Raw genomic sequence first — 13,366 nt, 5'->3', positions numbered from 1 at the left:
TCTAAGATAAGAGATAAGAGGAAATTTTAGTGATCCCACAGCTAGGAAATTCACTTGTTAAGCAGCTCACAGAGATCGTGTACAGTGCAAAAAGCATTTTATTAAGCATATTATTTGTTTGGTCTGATTTTAAAATAATGGGAAAAAATACCTCTTACAATTTCCCACAGACCAGTAAGCCAAAACCCAAAAATATTTGGGTTTCCCCCATCAAGTCCTGAATTTTGCAGACATGATGGTGAATCTGCACACAGAGCGAATGTTTATTGGCAGGCCATGTGGTGCAGTCACAAAATACTGGAGCTAACCATGCTCAAAACAATGAATGAAAATAGATTTCAGGAAGACCCTCCCAACACCAAGCCACCAGAAAAAGGATGTCGACCACATATCATCACTCAGATAAAAAGTTAATCAACCCTAGGTTTTCATGAAAAACCTCAATAACCCTATGATACTAATACAAAAACTGTGCCTACAAATAGTATACTTTTTATCGAATGAACCCTACATTGTGCAATAACATTTATATTTCATAAATTACTTTATAATTAAATTAGAGCAGGCTGTATCTGTCACATATGCCATCACTACCACACATTGAAATGTACGCATTTAGTTACTTACTAAACTAACGCCTTAATTTACCTAACTGTATGCATGCACCCTTCTTTCAAACCTACTCGCTTATATATAATAATTAATAGTCATACATTTGTGCTCACATTCTTTGTCTTGCTGTGCTCATGCTTGTTGTTTGTTCATGTGTTTCATCCTAAGAAATTGTTACCATTGAGAGATGAGGTTTTAAATTCCGTGTATACACAACCACACTTGGCAAATAAAACTGATTCTGAATCTACGTGACAAAGAAAAGCATTATATTCTGACATCTGGAAATTACAACTTTTTCCGCGCTTTTGTTTTGCATGAGATTGGAAACAATTACTTTCTTTCACAATTTCTTGCCCCTATTATATTAGATACACTCTGGATAAGAGAGAGTACAAAGCCTACATTTTAATATTCAATTCATTTAATTTCTACATACATGCATGAGTGGGCTTCCTGAATGTTAAAGGTTATTGGAATAGCAGGCAATGTAACGGAACAATGTGAGTGAATATCACCATACAAATTGACCAAGGTTTTAATACAATGGGTGCCTGGCAGTATATGTTTCACATCATAGTTTGTACAATTAAAAATTACGTTAAACGAGTTAACAAAAACCTGAACCCAAGTTCCTCTGCAGCTAGGTAGGAGTGCTTGTAATGTAATACAGGGCTAATCAATACACAGTCATACCACCTCTGTAAAAGGTTCTTTATAACATTGCCAAAACATTAATTCCAATGGTCTTTACACTGAATTACACTCCATATTTTGCATTTCACCTGTAACAACCAAATCAAAACCAGATATTAACAATACGATATAACTTTTTGACCGGTGTACACATGTGGTATGCTTGTTGACCAGATGTTATTTCATTTATCCAAATTTCAACATGGCTGCGTGTGACGATAGTATTACTTTTATCGTTTCTGTGTTTGGTCAGTTCTCTTTGATTAGCTTTATTTCTTCCCATTTGCCAGATTTTTAAGTTCTTTTGTCTAAGACCAAATCTATGGAGGTGTAAGCATGTTTAGCAATAAGTGCTTCTGATGCTCATATTGTAGCCTGTTACGTGCATTGATGTAGACTGGTCTATGATTTCAACAGTGTACATAGAGTACAGTATGCACACAGAGGTCAAGTCAAGTCAAGTCAAGTGGCTTTTATTGTCATTTCTACTATACACAGTGGTACACAGTACACAGTAGAAACGAGATAACGTTCCTCCAAGAACCAAGGTGCTACAAACAACACAAGCTATAATAAAGTGCAACCAAGTGCAAACAGTGCAGACGAAAAAAACAGTACAGACGGACAGTGTAGACAGACAACACAAGTAACACAGGACAGGACACAAGACCCAAGACAGTGCCGACCAGTAAACCTACTGTATACTATTTTACAGTACAGTACAGTTAAGTGTGCTAGGGGTGTTAAAAAAAGAGCAGCATGTAAACGGTATAGTGCATTTAAATGTCCAGCATGTAAAAAAAGTGCAATTGCATTGGAATGTGCAAAAAAACAGTGGGTAAACAGCAGGTAAACAGTGTAGTGCAGTAAATGTAGAATGATAAAAGTAAATAATAATAAATAAGTGGTGGTGGAATGAGATGAGTAGTGAGTGATGAGATGAGAATGTGCTGAGTTCGGTTTGCAGTGTGTTTAAGTTCTATTTCAGTTCTGTGTGTTGAGGAGCCTGATGGCTTGTGGGAAAAAACTGTTGCATAGTCTGGATGTGGTGGCCCGAATGCTTCGGAACCTCTTTCCTGATGGCAGGAGTGTGAAGAGTGTGTGTGATGGGTGTGTGGGGTCGTCCACAATGCTGTTGGCTTTGCGGATGCAGCGTGTGGTGTAAATGTGCATGATAGAGGGCAGAGAGACTCCGATGATCTTCTCAGCTGTCCTCACTATCCTCTGTAGGGTCTTGCGATCCGCGACGGTGCAGTTCCCAAACCAGGCAGTGATGCAGAGGTGTTGTTAGAATGGGTTTGTGTAGGTTCCAACATCTTAGTTTGGCTCCAGTTCCCCTTATTTCAAATGTCAGGATTGCAAACTGACAGATTCAAGTGAGATAAAGACATTTGTTTTTTTCCCCTGACATTACTGATAAAAAAATTCTAACAGATGTAATTTTAAAAATTAGAATACAATGACTTGTCTGTGCTAAGAGACAATATCAAAATAATATTAAAATGAATATTCTTCACATCTTTCATCACAGACAGATTACATTTGATACAATTACAAATATTTTATTTTCATTTCAGTAAAAGCAATATAGGTACATTTAAACCCTGGATCACAATGTTGTCAATTAATCTCAGGAATCCTTGCTCCTAGGTAACAATATATAATCTTACGGGAAGACACATGCTATGATAACCCCCCCCCCCCCTTTTCTTTTAAACCTCTATATATGCCTAACAATCAAGAATGGATTTTATAGGCATAGTCTTGTATTATTATCCTCTATGGGATGACATGACCATCAGTCAAATGTCACATTATAAGCTCCTTGGCCACACAGCTCTGTCATTCACAACCACATCATCACCTTGGTAGAGCCATTCATACCACTTTAATCAACATACCTGTCTGTGGCATGAAATATATGATGGCTGACATCACTGCTTTAATGTCTTCCTAAGGTCAGGGTGGATAGGACATCAGGGGGAGATGTGTCCAGTCTCTTAATGCACATGTATTAAAGGCAAATGTACAGAATTTCGACTGCAACAGTTTTCAACAGCAAAAGTGGGGTAAAAGGTTTTTCCAGGGGACAATATTTGAGTCATGAGTGACACATTTGGTAAACAGCTGCACAGACAATGTATTGCAGTAAAAAGTTTACTGATTACAGAATAAAAACAACTTAATGTACTTTAGTTTTATCACTTCAAAATACAGAATACTTTAAAGTGTGTAAAGCAGGCTGTGATGTATGCTCACTCCTTTTGATCAAATTTAATTAGTAGAGCTCACATAAAGAAAAAGGAAAGGGAAAAGGAAAAGTTCAAATTCTATGCAGCGCACTGACATGAAAATAAACCTAACAAGAAACAGCACAGCAGCTGTGACTAGTTAGTGAATAGCAGTTCGGTAATTTATACAAATGTGACCTACTTTTATAGATATCACAAGAACATCTCATTTCAGTGTATTCATGTACACACTCTGTACGTGATGATAGTCCACCTCCCAGAACACTGATTTCATATGGTGCTAGAGACTGGGTACAAACATCTACGTCACCAAATGAAATCAGTTTCTGAGTGCAGCCCCTTACTCAACAAGTCTTCTGATTGTTATAAACACACACACACACACACACACACACACACACACACACACACACACACACACACACACACACACACACACACACACACACACACACACACACACACACACACACACACACACACACACACACACACACACACACACACACACACACACACACACACACACACACACACACACACACACACACACACACACACACACACGATATTGTAATGAGCAATGATAAGTCCTGTGTTACTAACTGGATGCAGATGTAGGTAAAAAGTTGTTTCCTGAAGAGGGAAGCTGTCCTGTATTTGCTCCTCTCAGTGCTTCACGACTCCTTCTACAAATGAACAGCAGAGGGTGTGGTTACATTGCAAGCCAGAGCCAAACCAGTGATCAGTGTTCAGACAAACTTAACTTTGTGATGTTCAAAGTGATATTTTTGCATAGGCAGTGTCAGCAGAAACTTGGAGGAAACTCCTGGGCGTCTCCTCCTCAGGATAAGTCTGAAAAATAAAGTTTTCAATTTGGATTAATCAACTCAGGTTGATTGTGTTTGTGTGTTTATCACCATTTTCAATTAGTATTGTTTTATTCACATGAAAACAAGCTTTAAAAACAAATAGTTCTAATATTATTTGGAAATAAAGAGCAGAAGTTTCTCTGCGTGGTCAGGAAATAGATTAGCACGTACGGTAGCTGCCCTAAATACCGCAACTTCTTGTTTTCACATTTAGATTTTGGTATAAAATAAACTGGATGGGTGTTAATTATTTACCTTTGAACATACTGGAAGGTGGAATCTTTCTACCTTTGAATAGACACAGACTCTTTTACCCTGCCTTCTGTCTTTATGCTATGCTATGCTAAGTTAAGCTATGCTAACAGGGAGAAACACCTAGCCTCCCTGTATATGATGATAGACTTGTAACAAAATGTAAGGTACCAAAATGTTAAAACTATTCCATCAAAGGTAGAGTGAGATGAAGAAAAGGGAAAACTGAGTTTGAACTGATAAACAGGACCGTTAAACACCTGATCACTAAATGACACAGCAACATCCTCCATCTTACACAAAAATCTTTCAGTCACGATTGGCTTTAAGATCAAACATTCTTCAAACAAACTTCAGGACATTGCGCACAACAATAAATGACTGCTTTCATATAAAGACACACAATGAAAAACAAGTAAAAGAAAAACAAAATGACATTGCAGAGAAAGAGCAGAAGGACGAGTAATGGAAAGTGGATGAAAAACAGCTCGCATTACTAACCTAGACAAAATGGAGATTGTTGACATTAAATGTGCAACATGAAGGTATGAGGTCTAGCAGGTCTAATAATAAAGCTTCCATCACAGGAGCTATGACTCATGTGTGTTCCCCAGATGGCTTCATTTGAAAAGCAGCTGAAAGGGGTGAAGGTTTATCATATGACACACTGTTCATCACACCTCCTCTTCCCCTATACTGTTCATAGGGCAGATCCTATCTAAATACATATAAATCCATCATGCGGAGACAAAAAAAACAAAAAAAAAAAACAAAAAACCACAAAACAAGAAAAGATGTGTCACAGCGTAATCTTGCTGCAGCACACAACAATGAATTTGTTAAGAAAAGGAAATTAAATTCTGCCCTCCTCTGGCTTTTCTGGTAAAGGGTCTGCATCACCAAACTGCTATGATGATAGATCCCCAGCTAAATAAGAGTGATTAGCCCAGGAGGCACCTCAAGAAAATGAAGTCATCAGTTGTCCAGTATTTTCGTCTGGTGTCATCAACTGTCCGAGAATTCAGAGGAGTGAGTCAGCCAGCGATCAGTCTGCAATGAGCAGCAGAAATCAGGATATTATGGTTGTAATGCATTGCTCCCAATGGAGTCTTCCTCAAGATGTCTCCAGTTGCAGCTTCATGTTCGTATGTGAGTTAATGCTCCTCAGCATGCTTAAGTGAGGGCACACACAGGGCAAGCAGAGCAATTATCCTTAATGGTGGAAGGTGCAGTATGACCCCATGAATATGGGCAATCATGTGCTGGTGAGGCAGAAAGATGAGGAGAGAGTGAATGTAGCGGAAAGGTTTCCTATTCATCATGACACGGAGGCTTGTTGACTCAACCGAAGCATAGCTGGCATCAAGGTTCATGAAGTTGTGACTGATGAGGCTAAAGTTCAGGTTGAAGTATTTAGCCTGTTCAGTGACACTTTGCCTTTTTTAATTTCAAATAAAAGCAATATTTACTACCTTTTCCCCTGTTTCCAACCTTCATCCCTGCTGTAGCATCATATGAGCAGTATCGCTTTGCTTTTTTTTTTTTTTTTAAACATTCTCCAAGCAAATAGGTGTTTACCAAAAAGCTGAACTACTACTTCTTTAAGGTAATGAGATAGAAGTGCAATATTCCTGATACTATATCAGGATCAGAAACCCAGTAAGGCTTTGAACAATTGGCCAGATGGAGGAAGTTCTATCTGTCTCATACTCTACAATACTGAACTGCAGATTAGCCAATCCACCTCCGAACACAGTTTATGATCTAAACACTATATGTGCATCACGTGCCAATATTTGACCTTGTGACAGATGTGTCATTCATTTCCTGGGCTTTACAAACTGAAGAAGCTGCAAACACATTTTATATAATCACACTGTACATCTGCCTCAGCATAGTGACATACGATAAAGACATAAGAGAAAGAGATTTACTTCTGTCAGAATATGGAAAATTAGTGTCAGGGTATTTGATGTTGGAGGATGCAACAAGGGAATTTTAGAGACTTGCCTGTCTGTCGTTAATTAGTCTGGACCTTTATCTCCTTGCCTGAGATCAGTGACGGTGCAGACAAAAGGAAGACTTCATCACACGCAGGATTTAAATGACAGAATGAGGTTTTGCAGGGAGTGTATCCTGTAGCTATATATACACACACACGCACCAATGTAGGACAGGATCCAGGTGTGGTCACCTGGCATTCACATATGTAACATTTAAATGTGTGAGCAAGAGAGAAACATAAAGACAGAAAAGTGCCAAATGGCCACCCAAACACACACACTTACAGAAGGAAGGATGTTGAGCCTTGAAAATCAATCTTTCAGATTTACCAAGTGGCATCACATTTTAGTCTTTGAGAGACAAAAGTGATTGGAGGAAAGAACACTTTCCTCCAATCACTCTGACAAGGACTAATTGTTGTGCCATTGAATACTTAATCTACACTTAGTAACGTCAATTTGCTCCCACCATCAAGCCAAATCTGTCTGTCTTCTTCATAGTAGCCCCCCCACCCACCACCCAAAGAAAATGAAACTGATCCTGACAGTAAGTTTATGAAAACGTAATAGACATCATAGGCCAAAGGAGACTGACAGATCAAAAGTGAAACTGCTACGTCACTTTCTATAACATACCAAACATTATGTAACTCAAGTACAAGTTGTGAAATAACATATCTGAAAGTAAAACTGGATCTATATAAGTACAGAATGACCAATAAATAAATGAACAAATAATATGGGAGCAGGGATAAAGACAAACACTAACCTGTTGCAAATGATCCGCCACCTAACACTGTGCATTATTTCCTCCCTGGAGATGTTTACGCACTTGCTGCTCCGACTGAAAACCAGTCCCGCCCCATACTATACAGCACTGTAGGTGCTGTAATTCTCAGAGTGCTTGTGTGTGTGTGTGTGTATATGTGCGTATGAATGCACCAAGCGTCAGAACAGTTATGAGATGAAGATGCCACTGAGAGCACAGCCCCCTCGCCTCTCTCTCTCTCTCTCTCTCTCTCTCATTACAGTCAGCATGAGGTGTTCATCCACTGCTCTGCCAGAGTCATTATCGTAACTGTGAGTCAACAAGGGCACACACACACACACACACACACTATGAACATCCATATTCACAGCAAGTTATAAGGATTAAAACAGGGAAAAAAGGATCCAGTTCTCACAAGATAAATAGCCACCGGTCAAAATTTACAGTAACACACACACCCTACTCTCACCAACACAAACAAGCAATTACTCCATTTACACACTTCATCCACATTATCCTGTAGATTTATTACTTCCATGCTTGTTCATGACTCCAACTCTAAAATGTAGTGAAAATACCACATAGCAGCATTTATCCCCGTTTGTCTCTCGTTCAGTGGGCTGGATAAGACTTCAACAGCCTTCAAATTAACTAAATAGCTTGTGTGCGCAAAGAGAGAAAATAGGAATATTTTGTTAAACTAGTCACAACCTGAAGTACTAAATCATTACCAGAACAACAAAGCTTAAACAAACTAACTTCCTCCATGGGTGAAACCACACAAACTGGGAAATTCCCGGCTGAGGGGGGGGGGAGAGCGATGAAACAGCATCCGTGATGGCAGGTGAGAGGCCACGACTAACACAGCAGGAATCTTCACCCTGAATTCCTCTGGTGTGACGGGAAATTGAATAATTGTGTCTCTGTCAAAGACCAAAGACACAGCACATTCATACATCCAGCTCCCGCCACGCAGCACATGCTTCCTTTTCCCAGTTCCCGCTCCTTCAGGGTGAGTCAGCTGACCGCACAGATGAGCTGTTCCCTCTCGGCCTCTATCTGTCCATCCTAGAGATGCCAAAGGAAGTGGCTTTGAGGGCTTAGTCACACATCCACTTCTCACTTTGATCTCGCTCCAAAACCCCTCCTCCTCCTCATCAAAAACATTTTGATCCAGCTGTCAGTCATCCACTACCCACTGCAGGGTTGTTTGCACCTGCCACTGGTCTCTTCTCTTGTAATCTCCCTCTAACCTTTTCACTTTCTTGGATCCTTCCAGCAGTGTGTGAATCCCGACCATCCTCACTGCAGAAACACAGAGGGACTGAAAATATCTCTCCTGTCTTCACTCTGATGTGCTCAGTTTCTCCTCTTTCTTCTTCTCGGCCTCTGTTTGTGTAACTCTGTCAACCAGCATAAAGACACGAGCTATATCGAGACGGTTTCAGAGTAGATCTTTCTGTGACCATGACCCAGCCTGCAGTTGTACTTCAGTCTGCACCCAGAGTACCAAGATAGTGTGGCATTTGTACTTACGGGAAAGTATAAAGCAGAAGTTGAAGAAAAAATGCAAACATGCAACATTTGACTTCTTTCTTAAAAGAATTAAAAAAAAAAAAACGTCTTGAAATAGTAAGGAGCTGACTTGGGTTTTGAAAGTACAATAGTTTAACTTGAACTTTTGTAAGATTTCTTTTCTTTTGAACTGGCAACACTAATCCAAAGGTATGAAACTACATCTACCAGTACTTCTAATTCTCTTCTCACAATGTGGAAACAAAGATATAATGTGAAAGGCAGTTTCAGTGAACAGTCTTTCAAATGTTTAGCTGCTCTCATAGTGTCATTTCTTGCCACTGCTGACAAGTGTTTTTAGAGAAAAAACAAACTCATGTTTATGACCTGCTCAGCACCAAGCAGCAAACCCACACAGTTAAAGATCAGCTGATGGACATACAGGGGATCATTTAGCATATAAAAAGCTAAAAATGGAGACTGAATATGGTCTGTACAGTATTAGAAGTATGACTATGGATCTGTAGATTTCTAACACTTTCATCATATCAAGTGGCTGCATGAGTCAGCTATTGCACGTTTACAGAGATTTAGCTTCTAATGTTGTTTCATAATTTTTTCTGTGTAATCTGCACAGCCATGATGACACTTTAATGTTACTACTGTATGATAATGTGAGATGGCGAGACAGCAGTGTTAGGATTGGAGTGTGTGATTGTGGTGGGGTAGGTGTGTGGAAAGGACTGATGGAGTGTTTGAAAAGGAAAAGACTGAGTGCAATAATGATGACAAAACAAATGTTAAATATGGTTATTTATGGCAGGAAAGACATATTTCTTCCCAAACAATACAATAAAAATCTACATTCATTACTATATGACCTGTGCCCTGTGGAATGGTTAAGGTAATATCCCATCAGATGGCACGATCTCCCTTGGGTTCAGGAAGCAGCAAGGTGACAGGAGAAAACACACACACACACACAGATCAGTAAAACACAAGCAGCGTTATGTAACAATCCTGCTTGTGTAGTCTGCGGACTTCAGACACGTCCTTGGTAACAATCACTATAGCACCACCAGAGAAACGACAGGATTGCATAACGACAAATTCACTGCCTTCAAAAAGTGGATAAATGCAGCCGATCTGAACCCACATACTGTACATACAGTACGAGTGGTGAATTTGCGGCATGAGTCTATAGGTTTCAGCAGCCAAACTTAACAACGTATGTGCAGTTCCGCAGCTTTTCCCACTGTTTTGTTTTGTCAGCAAAATGAATGCCTCCCTCGCCAGAAGCAAAAGACATGGTTGCCCTTAATTAACTAAACGTGGCCTTAATTTTACAACATCTGAGGAAAAGCTGTGGTGTGATGCAGGTGAAGACAATATGCCAGGCAGCAGTATTTATATAAGTGTAATGAGAGTTGTTTAGTGGTATTTCTGAGTAAAACGAGTGGGCGATAAGGTAACAGCAATGGGCTTCTCTCTGTGGAATGAGAAGCTGGGCACACACGCAAACACACACCCTGTTTTTTTTTTTTAACCTTGTCCTTCATAATGTGCTCCATCAACTTACATTCATTATCTTACCTGCCAATTTCATAACCTAGACTTTAGAGAGCTTCCTTACAAGCTTTATGTAATGCAGGAGCGTTGCATAGCCTGCATTAGTCATTAGCTAATACCTAATAAACCGAGTGTAAATCCATGTACAATTTAATTTAGGTTCACCTCGAAAATAATGCTATGAAATGGGGAAAATGTCATACGTGATAATTCTTTACAAAATGTTAACAATAACTAGTCAGTGTAATCTGTGGTTTTTATTTAAACTCCTCGTACAGTAGCTAATAAATAATACAGAATATAAAAGGCCTGACAGCAAAGATTTCAACCTTCAATCTAACAACCAATGAAAAACACAGGCAACTAGTTAGAGAGAACTCTAAATGACTTCTTACAGTACAGAACCTGAATGCAGACACACCACACAGGCAGTGAAGTTAACACTTACTTACTTGCCATCATTCAGACAGACAGGTTCAGGTTATGCTGACAGGCCAGCAGCGGATCCCAACCAAACCTAAAAGAAGGTTATAAGAAACTTGAACATGTAGAACTGTGGGTAGAAATTTCGTAAGGTGCCTTTAAGAATGAGCTGTAGATACCGGGGGCTGAGCAGGAATTGTAAACAGGTGAGGTGGAAGTCAGGTGACAAGGAAGTAGAGGAACGTATGAGGGCATCTGGTGGCTGTCTCGAGAATCACAGGAAGCGTGAGCAAGGGCCCAAATACGAACCAGACTGAGACAGGAAGTGTGTCATCTTCCTCCGTTACATAAAAACAAAACAACAAAAATAAAAACTAAAAATACGAGCTTAACAGCTGCTTTAAGTAGAAAACATAAGAGGCCATCTGCCGCTTCTGATTTTTATTGGAGGGATGTTTGCAGTGCTGCTGAGGTCCTTCATTACCACATGAACTCTGAGATTTCAGAAGGTTATGTTGCATTGATTTGCGCTCATGAGATGCACAGAAAGCGTCACTGAAACCAGTTGAAGAAAATGACGGAATTTGATTCCAAAGAGAAGACACTTATGTTTTGGTCGTAGTCCACAGTATTCTCACTGTCCTCTGTACTTCAGAATGTTTTTTTTTTTTTTTTAAATATAAGACAAAATGACAGCGATTCTGTCTGTTTTGGTAAAATGTAAAGGTGGTTATCATGTACGGCCAAGGCAAAGAGTCAACCTCAGGTCATTAGTTCCTACTCGCAGCCAGATAAAATCTTTAGCTGCCTGCTTACCTTCACTCCACTGTGGCCCCCAAAGCAGATGACGAGCACTTTGACAAAGTTTGGGGCAAGAAAATGTTGGATGCGCGTCCGTTCAGCTCAGCGTCTGCTGCCTGTGGGAGCAGGAGGAGGCATCACCGGACGGACCGCAGGCAGTTAGTGCTGCTGACATACAGGCCCTGACTAACATCCGGAACCACTTTGACATCATGGATTTTGAAGGCACGAGGTTTGTTAGAGTCACCACCTCTGTTCACTCACCTGATGGAAGAAAGAGTCCGAGGAAGTGGAGAGTGATCTTCTCCATAACCATGGACACAATGCAGCGGTGGAGACAGAGAGGTCTGTCTGAACCCTGAGAGAGCAGCGTGGCTCTCTCAAGAGGAACAACATGGTTGTTTCATCATTAAGCTTTATCCGACGATTCAAATTCAGAACGTGTTACAAAAACAAGACATAAAGCAATGTAACCGTAGCATTTCATTCAGTAGTTCCAGTATTTGTTCATTTACCTCTTTTGAGCTTTGTTTTAATAAATGATATCTTACCGGACAGCACAATATTTGCCTGTCACTGGGTGCCGATCAAGAAGTGTACAGTGGCTTTATCTGACATTTTAATTCCTTAAAACTGCTTCCTGCTGCTGCTGGAAATGATGCAGAGTGGTGAGGCTGAACTAAAACAGGCTGGAAAAGGAACCAATTAACTGGCTAACGAAGGGCTGAGAGAAAGTGCAAAGTTGAAATCCCTGTGGTTTCATTACCACAATGGCTCTTTTCACTGGCCCATTGTTGATCCTTTAAAATGCAGCCATACATTGAATTTAGATTGAACTAATGCTATTTTTCAATAATTAATTGCACAAATGGAAATTTGGACCCGATTGAAACATTTCGGCCACAAGCACATTACCACTAAGCACTAATTTGGGAGTTACGTTTGCTTTATCAGTTATAAACTAAGAATAAAACTGTTAATCGACATGTCAGTCAGTGATCATTAAACAACATCTGTCTAAATAACAACCATGCACAAAAGACATGTTTGGATTGTCGCAGCTGATGGTCGATAGTTACAACAGGTCAAACACACAAATACATGTTAACCGCTGCTAGTTTCAAAAGGCATGGGTACACTCAAACGCAGTTGCATAATGTTCAACATACTCCATTGTTGTGCATAAATACACAAAACCACAGATGAACATTTTGCCGCAGCTTCCTCTGTGGCTAATGAAAGACCTTGACGTCAGATCTCGTCTGCAGGCCGCAGTTTCACTTCTGTTTTACTCTCCTGGTTTTTCCTGTTGCAGCAAATTGGATGAGGCTGTGAGCTTACAAACATCTGCCCACTTTTTATTTTTAGGTCCTTTTTTGAAGGCTTTACACGAAAATAACTGATTTTTTTTTAAATGTGGGCTATGAGAAACTACAGTAAGCAACTGTAGTCAAGAGTGAAAATGAAACTTTGAGCTAAATGTTCGGACCTTGCAATTACACAAACAAGTTCTTGTTTAGCATTTGATCAGGCTTGCTGGATGAGGATTTTTTTTTTTTTTTTTTTGTCCCCCGGATCAATTCAATGCTCCTGTGGCCCTAA

The 13,366-nt window shown here is 39.8% G+C and overlaps 1 long non-coding RNA gene across 6 annotated transcripts; it reads right to left on the bottom strand.

Moving 5' to 3' along the window:
- Window positions 1-1,765: 1,765 nt before the first annotated feature.
- LOC137126062 (uncharacterized) lies at window positions 1,766-12,146 on the bottom strand. 6 transcript variants are annotated; one of them, XR_010914267.1, is made up of 9 exons: window positions 12,029-12,146; window positions 11,780-11,880; window positions 11,143-11,301; window positions 10,993-11,057; window positions 7,457-9,904; window positions 5,642-5,734; window positions 5,186-5,319; window positions 4,167-4,415; window positions 1,766-3,307 (listed from the first exon to the last, which is right to left on the bottom strand). It is a non-coding gene; the product is annotated as an uncharacterized lncRNA (long non-coding RNA). The 6 variants fall into 6 exon arrangements; XR_010914266.1 differs by lacking the exon at window positions 5,186-5,319; XR_010914264.1 differs by lacking the exons at window positions 5,186-5,319; window positions 5,642-5,734.
- Between the last annotated feature and the right edge of the window lie 1,220 nt (window positions 12,147-13,366).

This window comes from Channa argus, chromosome 4 (genome assembly GCF_033026475.1).
Source record: "Channa argus isolate prfri chromosome 4, Channa argus male v1.0, whole genome shotgun sequence".
Taxonomy (NCBI): Eukaryota; Metazoa; Chordata; class Actinopteri; order Anabantiformes; family Channidae; genus Channa; species Channa argus.
This window is presented reverse-complemented; position numbering and strand designations above follow the sequence as displayed.